Genomic DNA, 12,311 nt, shown 5'->3' with positions numbered 1-12,311 from the left:
GCTGGCCGTTGTGCGGTCAGATTGGGCTGCCCTTGCCGGGCAGAATAGAGTACAGCACGCTTTAAATGGTTAGCTAGGTTAGAAGCTGAACGGACGTTGTGGCCCAGTTCTGCAGAGGCAGACCTGTTCCTGGCGGGCCTTACCCTCTCGGACCCAAACGTTTGCACGCGCAGCTCCATGAGGCACAGGTCTCCCAGCCTACCGCTCAGCACAGGGACCATACAATAGTATACCTTGACAGTAATGGAGCCAGATTTGGGCGAGTGCATCAGTAGCATCCTCAGTGTAACCATCCCCCCGAGCCTGCACGTTCTTTTTCCTTCCAGCTGGCCGTTGTGCGGTCAGATTGGGCTGCCCTTGCCGGGCAGAATAGAGTACAGCACGCTTTAAATGGTTAGCTAGGTTAGAAGCTGAACGGACGTTGTGGCCCAGTTCTGCAGAGGCAGACCTGTTCCTGGCGGGCCTTACCCTCTCGGACCCAAACCGTTCGCATGCGCAGATCCATGAGGCAAAGGTCTTCCAGCCTACCGCTCAGCACAGGGACCATTGGATAGTATACATTGACGGTAATGGAGCCAGATTTGCGATATTGCACCAGTAGCATGCTCAGTGGGACCATCCCCCCGAGCCTGCACCTTCTTTTTCCTTCCAGCTGGCCGTGGTGCGGTCAGATTGGGCTGCCCTTGCGGGGCAGAATAGAGTTCAGTACTCTGTAAATGGTTAGCTAGGTTAGAAGCTGAACAGACGTTGTGGCCCAGTTCTGCAGAAGCAGACCTGTTCCTGGCAAGCCTTACCCTCTCGGACCCAAACGTTTGCACGCGCAGCTCCATGAGGCACAGGTCTCCCAGCCTACCGCTCAGCACAGGGACCATACAATAGTATACCTTGACAGTAATGGAGCCAGATTTGGGCCAGTGCATCAGTAGCATCCTCAGTGTAACCATCCCCCCGAGCCTGCACGTTCTTTTTCCTTCCAGCTGGCCGTTGTGCGGTCAGATTGGGCTGCCCTTGCCGGGCAGAATAGAGTACAGCACGCTTTAAATGGTTAGCTAGGTTAGAAGCTGAACGGACGTTGTGGCCCAGTTCTGCAGAGGCAGACCTGTGCCTGGCAAGCCTTACCCTCTCGGACCCAAACGTTTGCACGCGCAGCTCCATGAGGCACAGGTCTTCCAGCCTACCGCTCAGCACAGGGACCATACAATAGTATACCTTGACAGTAATGGAGCCAGATTTGGGCCAGTGCATCAGTAGCATCCTCAGTGTAACCATCCCCCCGAGCCTGCACCTTCTTTTTCCTTCCAGCTGGCCGTTGTGCGGTCAGGTTGGGCTGCCCTTGCAGGGCAGAATAGAGCACAGCACGCTTTAAATGGTTAGCTAGGTTACAAGCTGAACGGACGTTGTGGCCCAGTTCTGCAGAGGCAGACCTGTTCCTGGCGGGCCTTACCCTCTCGGACCCAAACCGTTTGCATGCGCAGATCCATGAGGCAAAGGTCTTCCAGCCTACCGCTCAGCACAGGGACCATTGGATAGTATACATTGACGGTAATGGAGCCAGATTTGCGATATTGCACCAGTAGCATGCTCAGTGGGACCATCCCCCCGAGCCTGCACCTTCTTTTTCCTTCCAGCTGGCCGCGGTGCGGTCAGATTGGGCTGCCCTTGCAGGGCAGAATAGAGTTCAGTACTCTGTAAATGGTTAGCTAGGTTAGAAGCTGAACAGACGTTGTGGCCCAGTTCTGCAGAAGCAGACCTGTTCCTGGCAAGCCTTACCCTCTCGGACCCAAACCGTTTGCACGCGCAGATCCATGAGGCAAAGGTCTTCCAGCCTACCGCTCAGCACAGGGACCATTGGATAGTATACATTGACGGTAATGGAGCCAGATTTGCGATATTGCACCAGTAGCATGCTCAGTGGGACCATCCCCCCGAGCCTGCACCTTCTTTTTCCTTCCAGCTGGCCGTTGTGCGGTCAGATTGGGCTGCCCTTGCAAGGCAGAATAGAGTACAGCACGCTTTAAATGGTTAGCTAGGTTAGAAGCTGAACGGACGTTGTGGCCCAGTGTTGCAGAGGCAGACCTGTTCCTGGCAAGCCTTACCCTCTCGGACCCTCCCGGACCCAACCTGTCTGCGCGCACAGCTCCATGAGGAACAGGGCTACTGACCTACCGCTCAGCACAGGGACCATTCAATAGTATACATTGACGGTAATGGAGCCAGATTTGCGATATTGTATCAGGAGCATGCTCAGTGGGACCATCCCCCCGAGCCTGCACCTTTCTTTTTCCTTCCAGCTGGCCGTTGTGCGGTCAGATTGGGCTGCTCTTGCAGGGCAGAATAGAGTTCAGTACTCTGTAAATGGTTAGCTAGGTTAGAAGCTGAACAGACGTTGTGGCCCAGTTCTGCAGAAGCAGACCTGTTCCTGGCAAGCCTTACCCTCTCGGACCCAAACGTTTGCACGCGCAGCTCCATGAGGCACAGGTCTGCCAGCCTACCGCTCAGCACAGGGACCATACAATAGTATACCTTGACAGTAATGGAGCCAGATTTGGGCCAGTGCATCAGTAGCATCCTCAGTGTAACCATCCCCCTGAGCCTGCACCTTCTTTTTCCTTCCAGCTGGCCGGTGTGCGGTCAGATTGGGCTGCCCTTGCAGGGCAGAATAGAGCACAGCACGCTTTAAATGGTTAGCTAGGTTACAAGCTGAACGGACGTTGTGGCCCAGTTCTGCAGAGGCAGACCTGTTCCTGGCGGGCCTTACCCTCTCGGACCCAAACCGTTTGCATGCGCAGATCCATGAGGCAAAGGTCTTCCAGCCTACCGCTCAGCACAGGGACCATTGGATAGTATACATTGACGGTAATGGAGCCAGATTTGCGATATTGCACCAGTAGCATGCTCAGTGGGACCATCCCCCCGAGCCTGCACCTTCTTTTTCCTTCCAGCTGGCCGCGGTGCGGTCAGATTGGGCTGCCCTTGCAGGGCAGAATAGAGTTCAGTACTCTGTAAATGGTTAGCTAGGTTAGAAGCTGAACAGACGTTGTGGCCCAGTTCTGCAGAAGCAGACCTGTTCCTGGCAAGCCTTACCCTCTCGGACCCAAACCGTTTGCATGCGCAGATCCATGAGGCAAAGGTCTTCCAGCCTACCGCTCAGCACAGGGACCATTGGATAGTATACATTGACGGTAATGGAGCCAGATTTGCGATATTGCACCAGTAGCATGCTCAGTGGGACCATCCCCCCGAGCCTGCACCTTCTTTTTCCTTCCAGCTGGCCGTTGTGCGGTCAGATTGGGCTGCCCTTGCAGGGCAGAATAGAGTTCAGTACTCTGTAAATGGTTAGCTAGGTTAGAAGCTGAACAGACGTTGTGGCCCAGTTCTGCAGAAGCAGACCTGTTCCTGGCAAGCCTTACCCTCTCGGACCCAAACGTTTGCACGCGCAGCTCCATGAGGCACAGGTCTCCCAGCCTACCGCTCAGCACAGGGACCATACAATAGTATACCTTGACAGTAATGGAGCCAGATTTGGGCCAGTGCATCAGTAGCATCCTCAGTGTAACCATCCCCCTGAGCCTGCACCTTCTTTTTCCTTCCAGCTGGCCGTTGTGCGGTCAGATTGGGCTGCCCTTGCAGGGCAGAATAGAGCACAGCACGCATTAAATGGTTAGCTAGGTTAGAAGCTGAACGGACGTTGTGGCCCAGTTCTGCAGAGGCAGACCTGTTCCTGGCGGGCCTTACCCTCTCGGACCCAACCTGTCTGCGCGCACAGCTCCATGAGGAACAGGGCTACTGACCTACCGCTGGGCACAGGGACCATTCAATAGTATACATTGACGGTAATGGAGCCAGATTTGCGATATTGCACCAGTAGCATGCTCAGTGGGACCATCCCCCTGAGCCTGCACCTTCTTTTTCCTTCCAGCTGGCCGCGGTGCGGTCAGATTGGGCTGCCCTTGCAGGGCAGAATAGAGTACAGCACGCTTTAAATGGTTAGCTAGGTTAGAAGCTGAACGGACGTTGTGGCCCAGTTCTGCAGAGGCAGACCTGTTCCTGGCGGGCCTTACCCTCTCGGACCCAACCTGTCTGCGCGCACAGCTCCATGAGGAACAGGGCTACTGACCTACCGCTTGGCACAGGGACCATTGGATAGTATACATTGACGGTAATGGAGCCAGATTTGCGATATTGCACCAGTAGCATGCTCAGTGGGACCATCCCCCTGAGCCTGCACCTTCTTTTTCCCTCCAGCTGGCCGCGGTGCGGTCAGATTGGGCTGCCCTTGCAGGGCAGAATAGAGTTCAGTACTCTGTAAATGGTTAGCTAGGTTAGAAGCTGAACAGACGTTGTGGCCCAGTTCTGCAGAAGCAGACCTGTTCCTGGCAAGCCTTACCCTCTCGGACCCAAACGTTTGCACGCGCAGCTCCATGAGGCACAGGTCTCCCAGCCTACCGCTCAGCACAGGGACCATACAATAGTATACCTTGACAGTAATGGAGCCAGATTTGGGCCAGTGCATCAGTAGCATCCTCAGTGTAACCATCCCCCCGAGCCTGCACCTTCTTTTTCCTTCCAGCTGGCCGTTGTGCGGTCAGATTGGGCTGCCCTTCCAGGGCAGAATAGAGTACAGCACGCTTCAAATGGTTAGCTAGGTTAGAAGCTGAACGGACGTTGTGGCCCAGTTCTGCAGAGGCAGACCTGTTCCTGGCGGGCCTTACCCTCTCGGACCCAAACCGTTTGCATGCGCAGATCCATGAGGCAAAGGTCTTCCAGCCTACCGCTCAGCACAGGGACCATTGGAAAGTATACATTGACGGTAATGGAGCCAGATTTTCGATATTGCACCAGTAGCATGCTCAGTGGGACCATCCCCCCGAGCCTGCACCTTCTTTTTCCTTCCAGCTGGCCGCGGTGCGGTCAGATTGGGCTGCCCTTGCAGGGCAGAATAGAGTACAGCACGCTTTAAATGGTTAGCTAGGTTAGAAGCTGAACGGACGTTGTGGCCCAGTTCTGCAGAGGCAGACCTGTTCCTGGCAAGCCTTACCCTCTCGGACCCAACCTGTCTGCGCGCACAGCTCCATGAGGAACAGGGCTACTGACCTACCGCTTGGCACAGGGACCATTCAATAGTATACATTGACGGTAATGGAGCCAGAGTTGCGATATTGCATCAGGAGCATGCTCAGTGGGACCATCCCCCCGAGCCTGCACCTTCTTTTTCCTTCCAGCTGGCCGCTGTGCGGTCAGATTGGGCTGCCCTTGCAGGGCAGAATAGAGTTCAGTATTCTGTAAATGGTTAGCTAGGTTAGAAGCTGAACAGACGTTGTGGCCCAGTTCTGCAGAAGCAGACCTGTTCCTGGCAAGCCTTACCCTCTCGGACCCAAACCGTTTGCATGCGCAGATCCATGAGGCAAAGGTCTTCCAGCCTACCGCTCAGCACAGGGACCATTGGATAGTATACATTGACGGTAATGGAGCCAGATTTGCGATATTTCACCAGGAGCATGCTCAGTGGGACCATCCCTCCGAGCCTGCACCTTCTTTTTCCTTCCAGCTGGCCGTTGTGCGGTCAGATTGGGCTGCCCTTGCAGGGCAGAATAGAGTACAGCACGCGTTAAATGGTTAGCTAGGTTAGAAGCTGAACGGACGTTGTGGCCCAGTTCTGCAGAGGCAGACCTGTTCCTGGCGGGCCTTACCCTCTCGGACCCTCTCGGACCCAACCTGTCTGCGCGCACAGCTCCATGAGGAACAGGGCTACTGACCTACCGCTTGGCACAGGGACCATTCAATAGTATACATTGACGGTAATGGAGCCAGATTTGGGCCAGTGCATCAGTAGCATCCTCAGTGTAACCATCCCCCCAAGCCTGCACCTTCTTTTTCCTTCCAGCTGGCCGTTGTGCAGTCAGATTGGGCTGCCCTTGCAGGGCAGAATAGAGTACAGCACGCTTTAAATGGTTAGCTAGGTTAGAAGCTGAACGGACGTTGTGGCCCAGTTCTGCAGAGGCAGACAGACCTGTTCCTGGCAAGCCTTACCCTCTCGGACCCTCTCGGACCCAACCTGTCTGCGCGCACAGCTCCATGAGGAACAGGGCTACTGACCTACCGCTTGGCACAGGGACCATTCAATAGTATACATTGACGGTAATGGAGCCAGATTTGCGATATTGCACCAGTAGCATGCTCAGTGGGACCATCCCCCCGAGCCTGCACCTTCTTTTTCCTTCCAGCTGGCCGTTGTGCGGTCAGATTGGGCTGCCCTTGCAGGGCAGAATAGACTTCAGTACTCTGTAAATGGTTAGCTAGGGTAGAAGCTGAACAGACGTTGTGGCCCAGTTCTGCAGAAGCAGACCTGTTCCTGGCAAGCCTTACCCTCTCGGACCCAAACCGTTTGCATGCGCAGATCCATGAGGCAAAGGTCTTCCAGCCTACGGCTCAGCACAGGGACCATTGGATAGTATACATTGACGGTAATGGAGCCAGATTTGCGATATTGCACCAGTAGCATGCTCAGTGGGACCATCCCCCCGAGCCTGCACCTTCTTTTTCCTTCCAGCTGGCCGTGGTGCGGTCAGATTGGGCTGCCCTTGCAGGGCAGGATAGAGTACAGTACGCTTTAAATGGTTTGCTAGGTTAGAAGCTGAACAGACGTTGTGGCCCAGTTCTGCAGAGGCAGACCTGCTCCTGGCAAGCCTTACCCTCTCGGACCCAAACCGTTTGCATGCGCAGATCCATGAGGCAAAGGTCTTGCAGCCTACCGCTCAGCACAGGGACCATTGGATAGTATACATTGACGGTAATGGAGCCGGATTTGCGATATTGCACCAGTAGCATGCTCAGTGGGACCATCCCCCCGAGCCTGCACCTTCTTTTTCCTTCCAGCTGGCCGCGGTGCGGTCAGATTGGGCTGCCCTTGCAGGGCAGAATAGAGTACAGCACGCTGTAAATGGTTAGCTAGGTTAGAAGCTGAACGGACGTTGTGGCCCAGTTCAGCAGAGGCAGACCTGCTCCTGGCAAGCCTTACCCTCTCGGACCCTCTCGGACCCAACCTGTCTGCGCGCACAGCTCCATGAGGAACAGGGCTACTGACCTACCGCTTGGCACAGGGACCATTCAATAGTATACATTGACGGTAATGGAGCCAGATTTGCGATATTGTATCAGGAGCATGCTCAGTGGGACCATCCCCCCGAGCCTGCACCTTCTTTTTCCTTCCAGCTGGCCGTGGTGCAGTCAGATTGGGCTGCCCTTGCAGGGCAGAATAGAGTTCAGTACTCTGTGAATGGTTAGCTAGGTTAGAAGCTGAACAGACGTTGTGGCCCAGTTCTGCAGAAGCAGACCTGTTCCTGGCAAGCCTTACCCTCTCGGACCCAAACGTTTGCACGCGCAGCTCCATGAGGCACAGGTCTCCCAGCCTACCGCTCAGCACAGGGACCATACAATGGTATACCTTGACAGTAATGGAGCCAGATTTGGGCCAGTGCATCAGTAGCATCCTCAGTGTAACCATCCCCCCAAGCCTGCACCTTCTTTTTCCTTCCAGCTGGCCGTTGTGCAGTCAGATTGGGCTGCCCTTGCAGGGCAGAATAGAGTACAGCACGCTTTAAATGGTTAGCTAGGTTAGAAGCTGAACGGACGTTGTGGCCCAGTTCTGCAGAGGCAGACAGACCTGTTCCTGGCAAGCCTTACCCTCTCGGACCCTCTCGGACCCAACCTGTCTGCGCGCACAGCTCCATGAGGAACAGGGCTACTGACCTACCGCTTGGCACAGGGACCATTCAATAGTATACATTGACGGTAATGGAGCCAGATTTGCGATATTGTATCAGGAGCATCCTCAGTGTAACCATCCCCCCGAGCCTGCACCTTCTTTTTCCTTCCAGCTGGCCGTGGTGCGGTCAGATTGGGCTGCCCTTGCAGGGCAGAATAGAGTTCAGTACTCTGTAAATGGTTAGCTAGGTTAGAAGCTGAACAGACGTTGTGGCCCAGTTCTGCAGAAGCAGACCTGTTCCTGGCAAGCCTTACCCTCTCAGACCCAAACGTTTGCACGCGCAGCTCCATGAGGCACAGGTCTCCCAGCCTACCGCTCAGCACAGGGACCATACAATAGTATACCTTGACAGTAATGGAGCCAGATTTGGGCCAGTGCATCAGTAGCATCCTCAGTGTAACCATCCCCCCGAGCCTGCACCTTCTTTTTCCTTCCAGCTGGCCGTTGTGCGGTCAGATTGGGCTGCCCTTGCAGGGCAGAATAGAGCACAGCACGCTTTAAATGGTTAGCTAGGCTAGAAGCTGAACGGACATTGTGGCCCAGTTCTGCAGAGGCAGACCTGTTCCTGGCGGGCCTTACCCTCTCGGACCCAAACCGTTTGCATGCGCAGATCCATGAGGCAAAGGTCTTCCAGCCTACCGCTCAGCACAGGGACCATTGGATAGTATACATTGACGGTAATGGAGCCAGATTTGCGATATTGCACCAGTAGCATGCTCAGTGGGACCATCCCCCCGAGCCTGCACCTTCTTTTTCCCTCCAGCTGGCCGCGGTGCGGTCAGATTGGGCTGCCCTTGCAGGGCAGAATAGAGTTCAGTACTCTGTAAATGGTTAGCTAGGTTAGAAGCTGAACAGACGTTGTGGCCCAGTTCTGCAGAAGCAGACCTGTTCCTGGCGGGCCTTACCCTCTCGGACCCAAACGTTTGCACGCGCAGCTCCATGAGGCACAGGTCTCCCAGCCTACCGCTCAGCACAGGGACCATACAATAGTATACCTTGACAGTAATGGAGCCAGATTTGGGCCAGTGCATCAGTAGCATCCTCAGTGTAACCATCCCCCCGAGCCTGCACCTTCTTTTTCCTTCCAGCTGGCCGTTGTGCGGTCAGATTGGGCTGCCCTTGCAGGGCAGAATAGAGTACAGCACGCTTTAAATGGTTAGCTAGGTTAGAAGCTGAACGGACGTTGTGGCCCAGTTCTGCAGAGGCAGACCTGTTCCTGGCGGGCCTTACCCTCCCGGACCCAACCTGTCTGCGCGCACAGCTCCATGAGGAACAGGGCTACTGACCTACCGCTTGGCGCAGGGACCATACAATAGTATACATTGACGGTAATGGGGCCAGATTTGGGCCAGTGCATCAGTAGCATGCTCAGTGGGACCATCCCCCCGAGCCTGCACCTTCTTTTTCCCTCCAGCTGGCCGCGGTGCGGTCAGATTGGGCTGCCCTTGCAGGGCAGAATAGAGTTCAGTACTCTGTAAATGGTTAGCTAGGTTAGAAGCTGAACAGACGTTGTGGCCCAGTTCTGCAGAAGCAGACCTGTTCCTGGCAAGCCTTACCCTCTCGGACCCAAACGTTTGCACGCGCAGCTCCATGAGGCACAGGTCTCCCAGCCTACCGCTCAGCACAGGGACCATACAATAGTATACCTTGACAGTAATGGAGCCAGATTTGCGATATTGCACCAGTAGCATGCTCAGTGGGACCATCCCCCCGAGCCTGCACCTTCTTTTTCCTTCCAGCTGGCCGTTGTGCGGTCAGATTGGGCTGCCCTTGCAGGGCAGAATAGAGTACAGCACGCTTTAAATGGTTAGCTAGGTTAGAAGCTGAACGGACGTTGTGGCCCAGTTCTGCAGAGGCAGACCTGTTCCTGGCGGGCCTTACCCTCTCGGACCCAAACGTTTGCACGCGCAGCTCCATGAGGCACAGGTCTCCCAGCCTACCGCTCAGCACAGGGACCATACAATAGTATACCTTGACAGTAATGGAGCCAGATTTGGGCCAGTGCATCAGTAGCATCCTCAGTGTAACCATCCCCCCGAGCCTGCACCTTCTTTTTCCTTCCAGCTGGCCGTTGTGCGGTCAGATTGGGCTGCCCTTCCAGGGCAGAATAGAGTACAGCACGCTTCAAATGGTTAGCTAGGTTAGAAGCTGAACGGACGTTGTGGCCCAGTTCTGCAGAGGCAGACCTGTTCCTGGCGGGCCTTACCCTCTCGGACCCAACCTGTCTGCGCGCACAGCTCCATGAGGAACAGGGCTACTGACCTACCGCTTGGCACAGGGACCATTCAATAGTATACATTGACGGTAATGGAGCCAGATTTGCGATATTGCACCAGTAGCATGCTCAGTGGGACCATCCCCCCGAGCCTGCACCTTCTTTTTCCCTCCAGCTGGCCGCGGTGCGGTCAGATTGGGCTGCCCTTGCAGGGCAGAATAGAGTTCAGTACTCTGTAAATGGTTAGCTAGGTTAGAAGCTGAACAGACGTTGTGGCCCAGTTCTGCAGAAGCAGACCTGTTCCTGGCAAGCCTTACCCTCTCGGACCCAAACGTTTGCACGCGCAGCTCCATGAGGCACAGGTCTCCCAGCCTACCGCTCAGCACAGGGACCATACAATAGTATACCTTGACAGTAATGGAGCCAGATTTGCGATATTGCACCAGTAGCATGCTCAGTGGGACCATCCCCCCGAGCCTGCACCTTCTTTTTCCTTCCAGCTGGCTGTTGTGCGGTCAGATTGGGCTGCCCTTGCAGGGCAGAATAGAGTACAGCACGCTTTAAATGGTTAGCTAGGTTAGAAGCTGAACGGACGTTGTGGCCCAGTTCTGCAGAGGCAGACCTGTTCCTGGCGGGCCTTACCCTCTCGGACCCAAACGTTTGCACGCGCAGCTCCATGAGGCACAGGTCTCCCAGCCTACCGCTCAGCACAGGGACCATACAATAGTATACCTTGACAGTAAAGGAGCCAGATTTGGGCCAGTGCATCAGTAGCATCCTCAGTGTAACCATCCCCCCGAGCCTGCACCTTCTTTTTCCTTCCAGCTGGCCTTTGTGCGGTCAGATTGGGCTGCCCTTGCAGGGCAGAATAGAGTACAGCACGCTTTAAATGGTTAGCTAGGTTAGAAGCTGAACGGACGTTGTGGCCCAGTTCTGCAGAGGCAGACCTGTTCCTGGCGGGCCTTACCCTCTCGGACCCAACCTGTCTGCGCGCACAGCTCCATGAGGAACAGGGCTACTGACCTACCGCTTGGCACAGGGACCATTCAATAGTATACATTGACGGTAATGGAGCCAGATTTGCGATATTGCACCAGTAGCATGCTCAGTGGGACCATCCCCCCGAGCCTGCACCTTCTTTTTCCCTCCAGCTGGCCGCGGTGCGGTCAGATTGGGCTGCCCTTGCAGGGCAGAATAGAGTTCAGTACTCTGTAAATGGTTAGCTAGGTTAGAAGCTGAACAGACGTTGTGGCCCAGTTCTGCAGAAGCAGACCTGTTCCTGGCGGGCCTTACCCTCTCGGACCCAAACCGCTTGCATGCGCAGATCCATGAGGCAAAGGTCTTCCAGCCTACCGCTCAGCACAGGGACCATTGGATAGTATACATTGACGGTAATGGAGCCAGATTTGCGATATTGCACCAGTAGCATGCTCAGTGGGACCATCCCCCCGAGCCTGCACCTTCTTTTTCCTTCCAGCTGGCCGCGGTGCGGTCAGATTGGGCTGCCCTTGCAGGGCAGAATAGAGTACAGCACGCTTTAAATGGTAGCTAGGTTAGAAGCTGAACGGACGTTGTGGCCCAGTTCTGCAGAGGCAGACCTGTTCCTGGCAAGCCTTACCCTCTCGGACCCAACCGTCTGCGCGCACAGCTCCATGAGGAACAGGGCTACTGACCTACCGCTTGGCACAGGGACCATTCAATAGTATACATTGACGGTAATGGAGCCAGATTTGCGATATTGCACCAGTAGCATGCTCAGTGGGACCATCCCCCCGAGCCTGCACCTTCTTTTTCCTTCCAGCTGGCCGTTGTGCGGTCAGATTGGGCTGCCCTTGCAGGGCAGAATAGAGTTCAGTACTCTGTAAATGGTTAGCTAGGTTAGAAGCTGAACAGACGTTGTGGCCCAGTTCTGCAGAAGCAGACCTGTTCCTGGCAAGCCTTACCCTCTCGGACCCAAACGTTTGCACGCGCAGCTCCATGAGGCACAGGTCTCCCAGCCTACCGCTCAGCACAGGGACCATACAATAGTATACCTTGACAGTAATGGAGCCAGATTTGGGCCAGTGCATCAGTAGCATCCTCAGTGTAACCATCCCCCTGAGCCTGCACCTTCTTTTTCCTTCCAGCTGGCCGTTGTGCGGTCAGATTGGGCTGCCCTTGCAGGGCAGAATAGAGTACAGCACGCTTTAAATGGTTAGCTAGGTTAGAAGCTGAACGGACGTTGTGGCCCAGTTCTGCAGAGGCAGACCTGTTCCTGGCGGGCCTTACCCTCTCGGACCCAAACCGCTTGCATGCGCAGATCCATGAGGAACAGGGCTACTGACCTACCGC

The sequence above is a fragment of the Rhodotorula graminis genome, assembly GCF_001329695.1.
Source record: "Rhodotorula graminis WP1 unplaced genomic scaffold RHOBAscaffold_8, whole genome shotgun sequence".
Lineage (NCBI taxonomy): Eukaryota > Fungi > Basidiomycota > Microbotryomycetes > Sporidiobolales > Sporidiobolaceae > Rhodotorula > Rhodotorula graminis.
Note: the sequence above shows the minus strand (reverse complement) of the source record.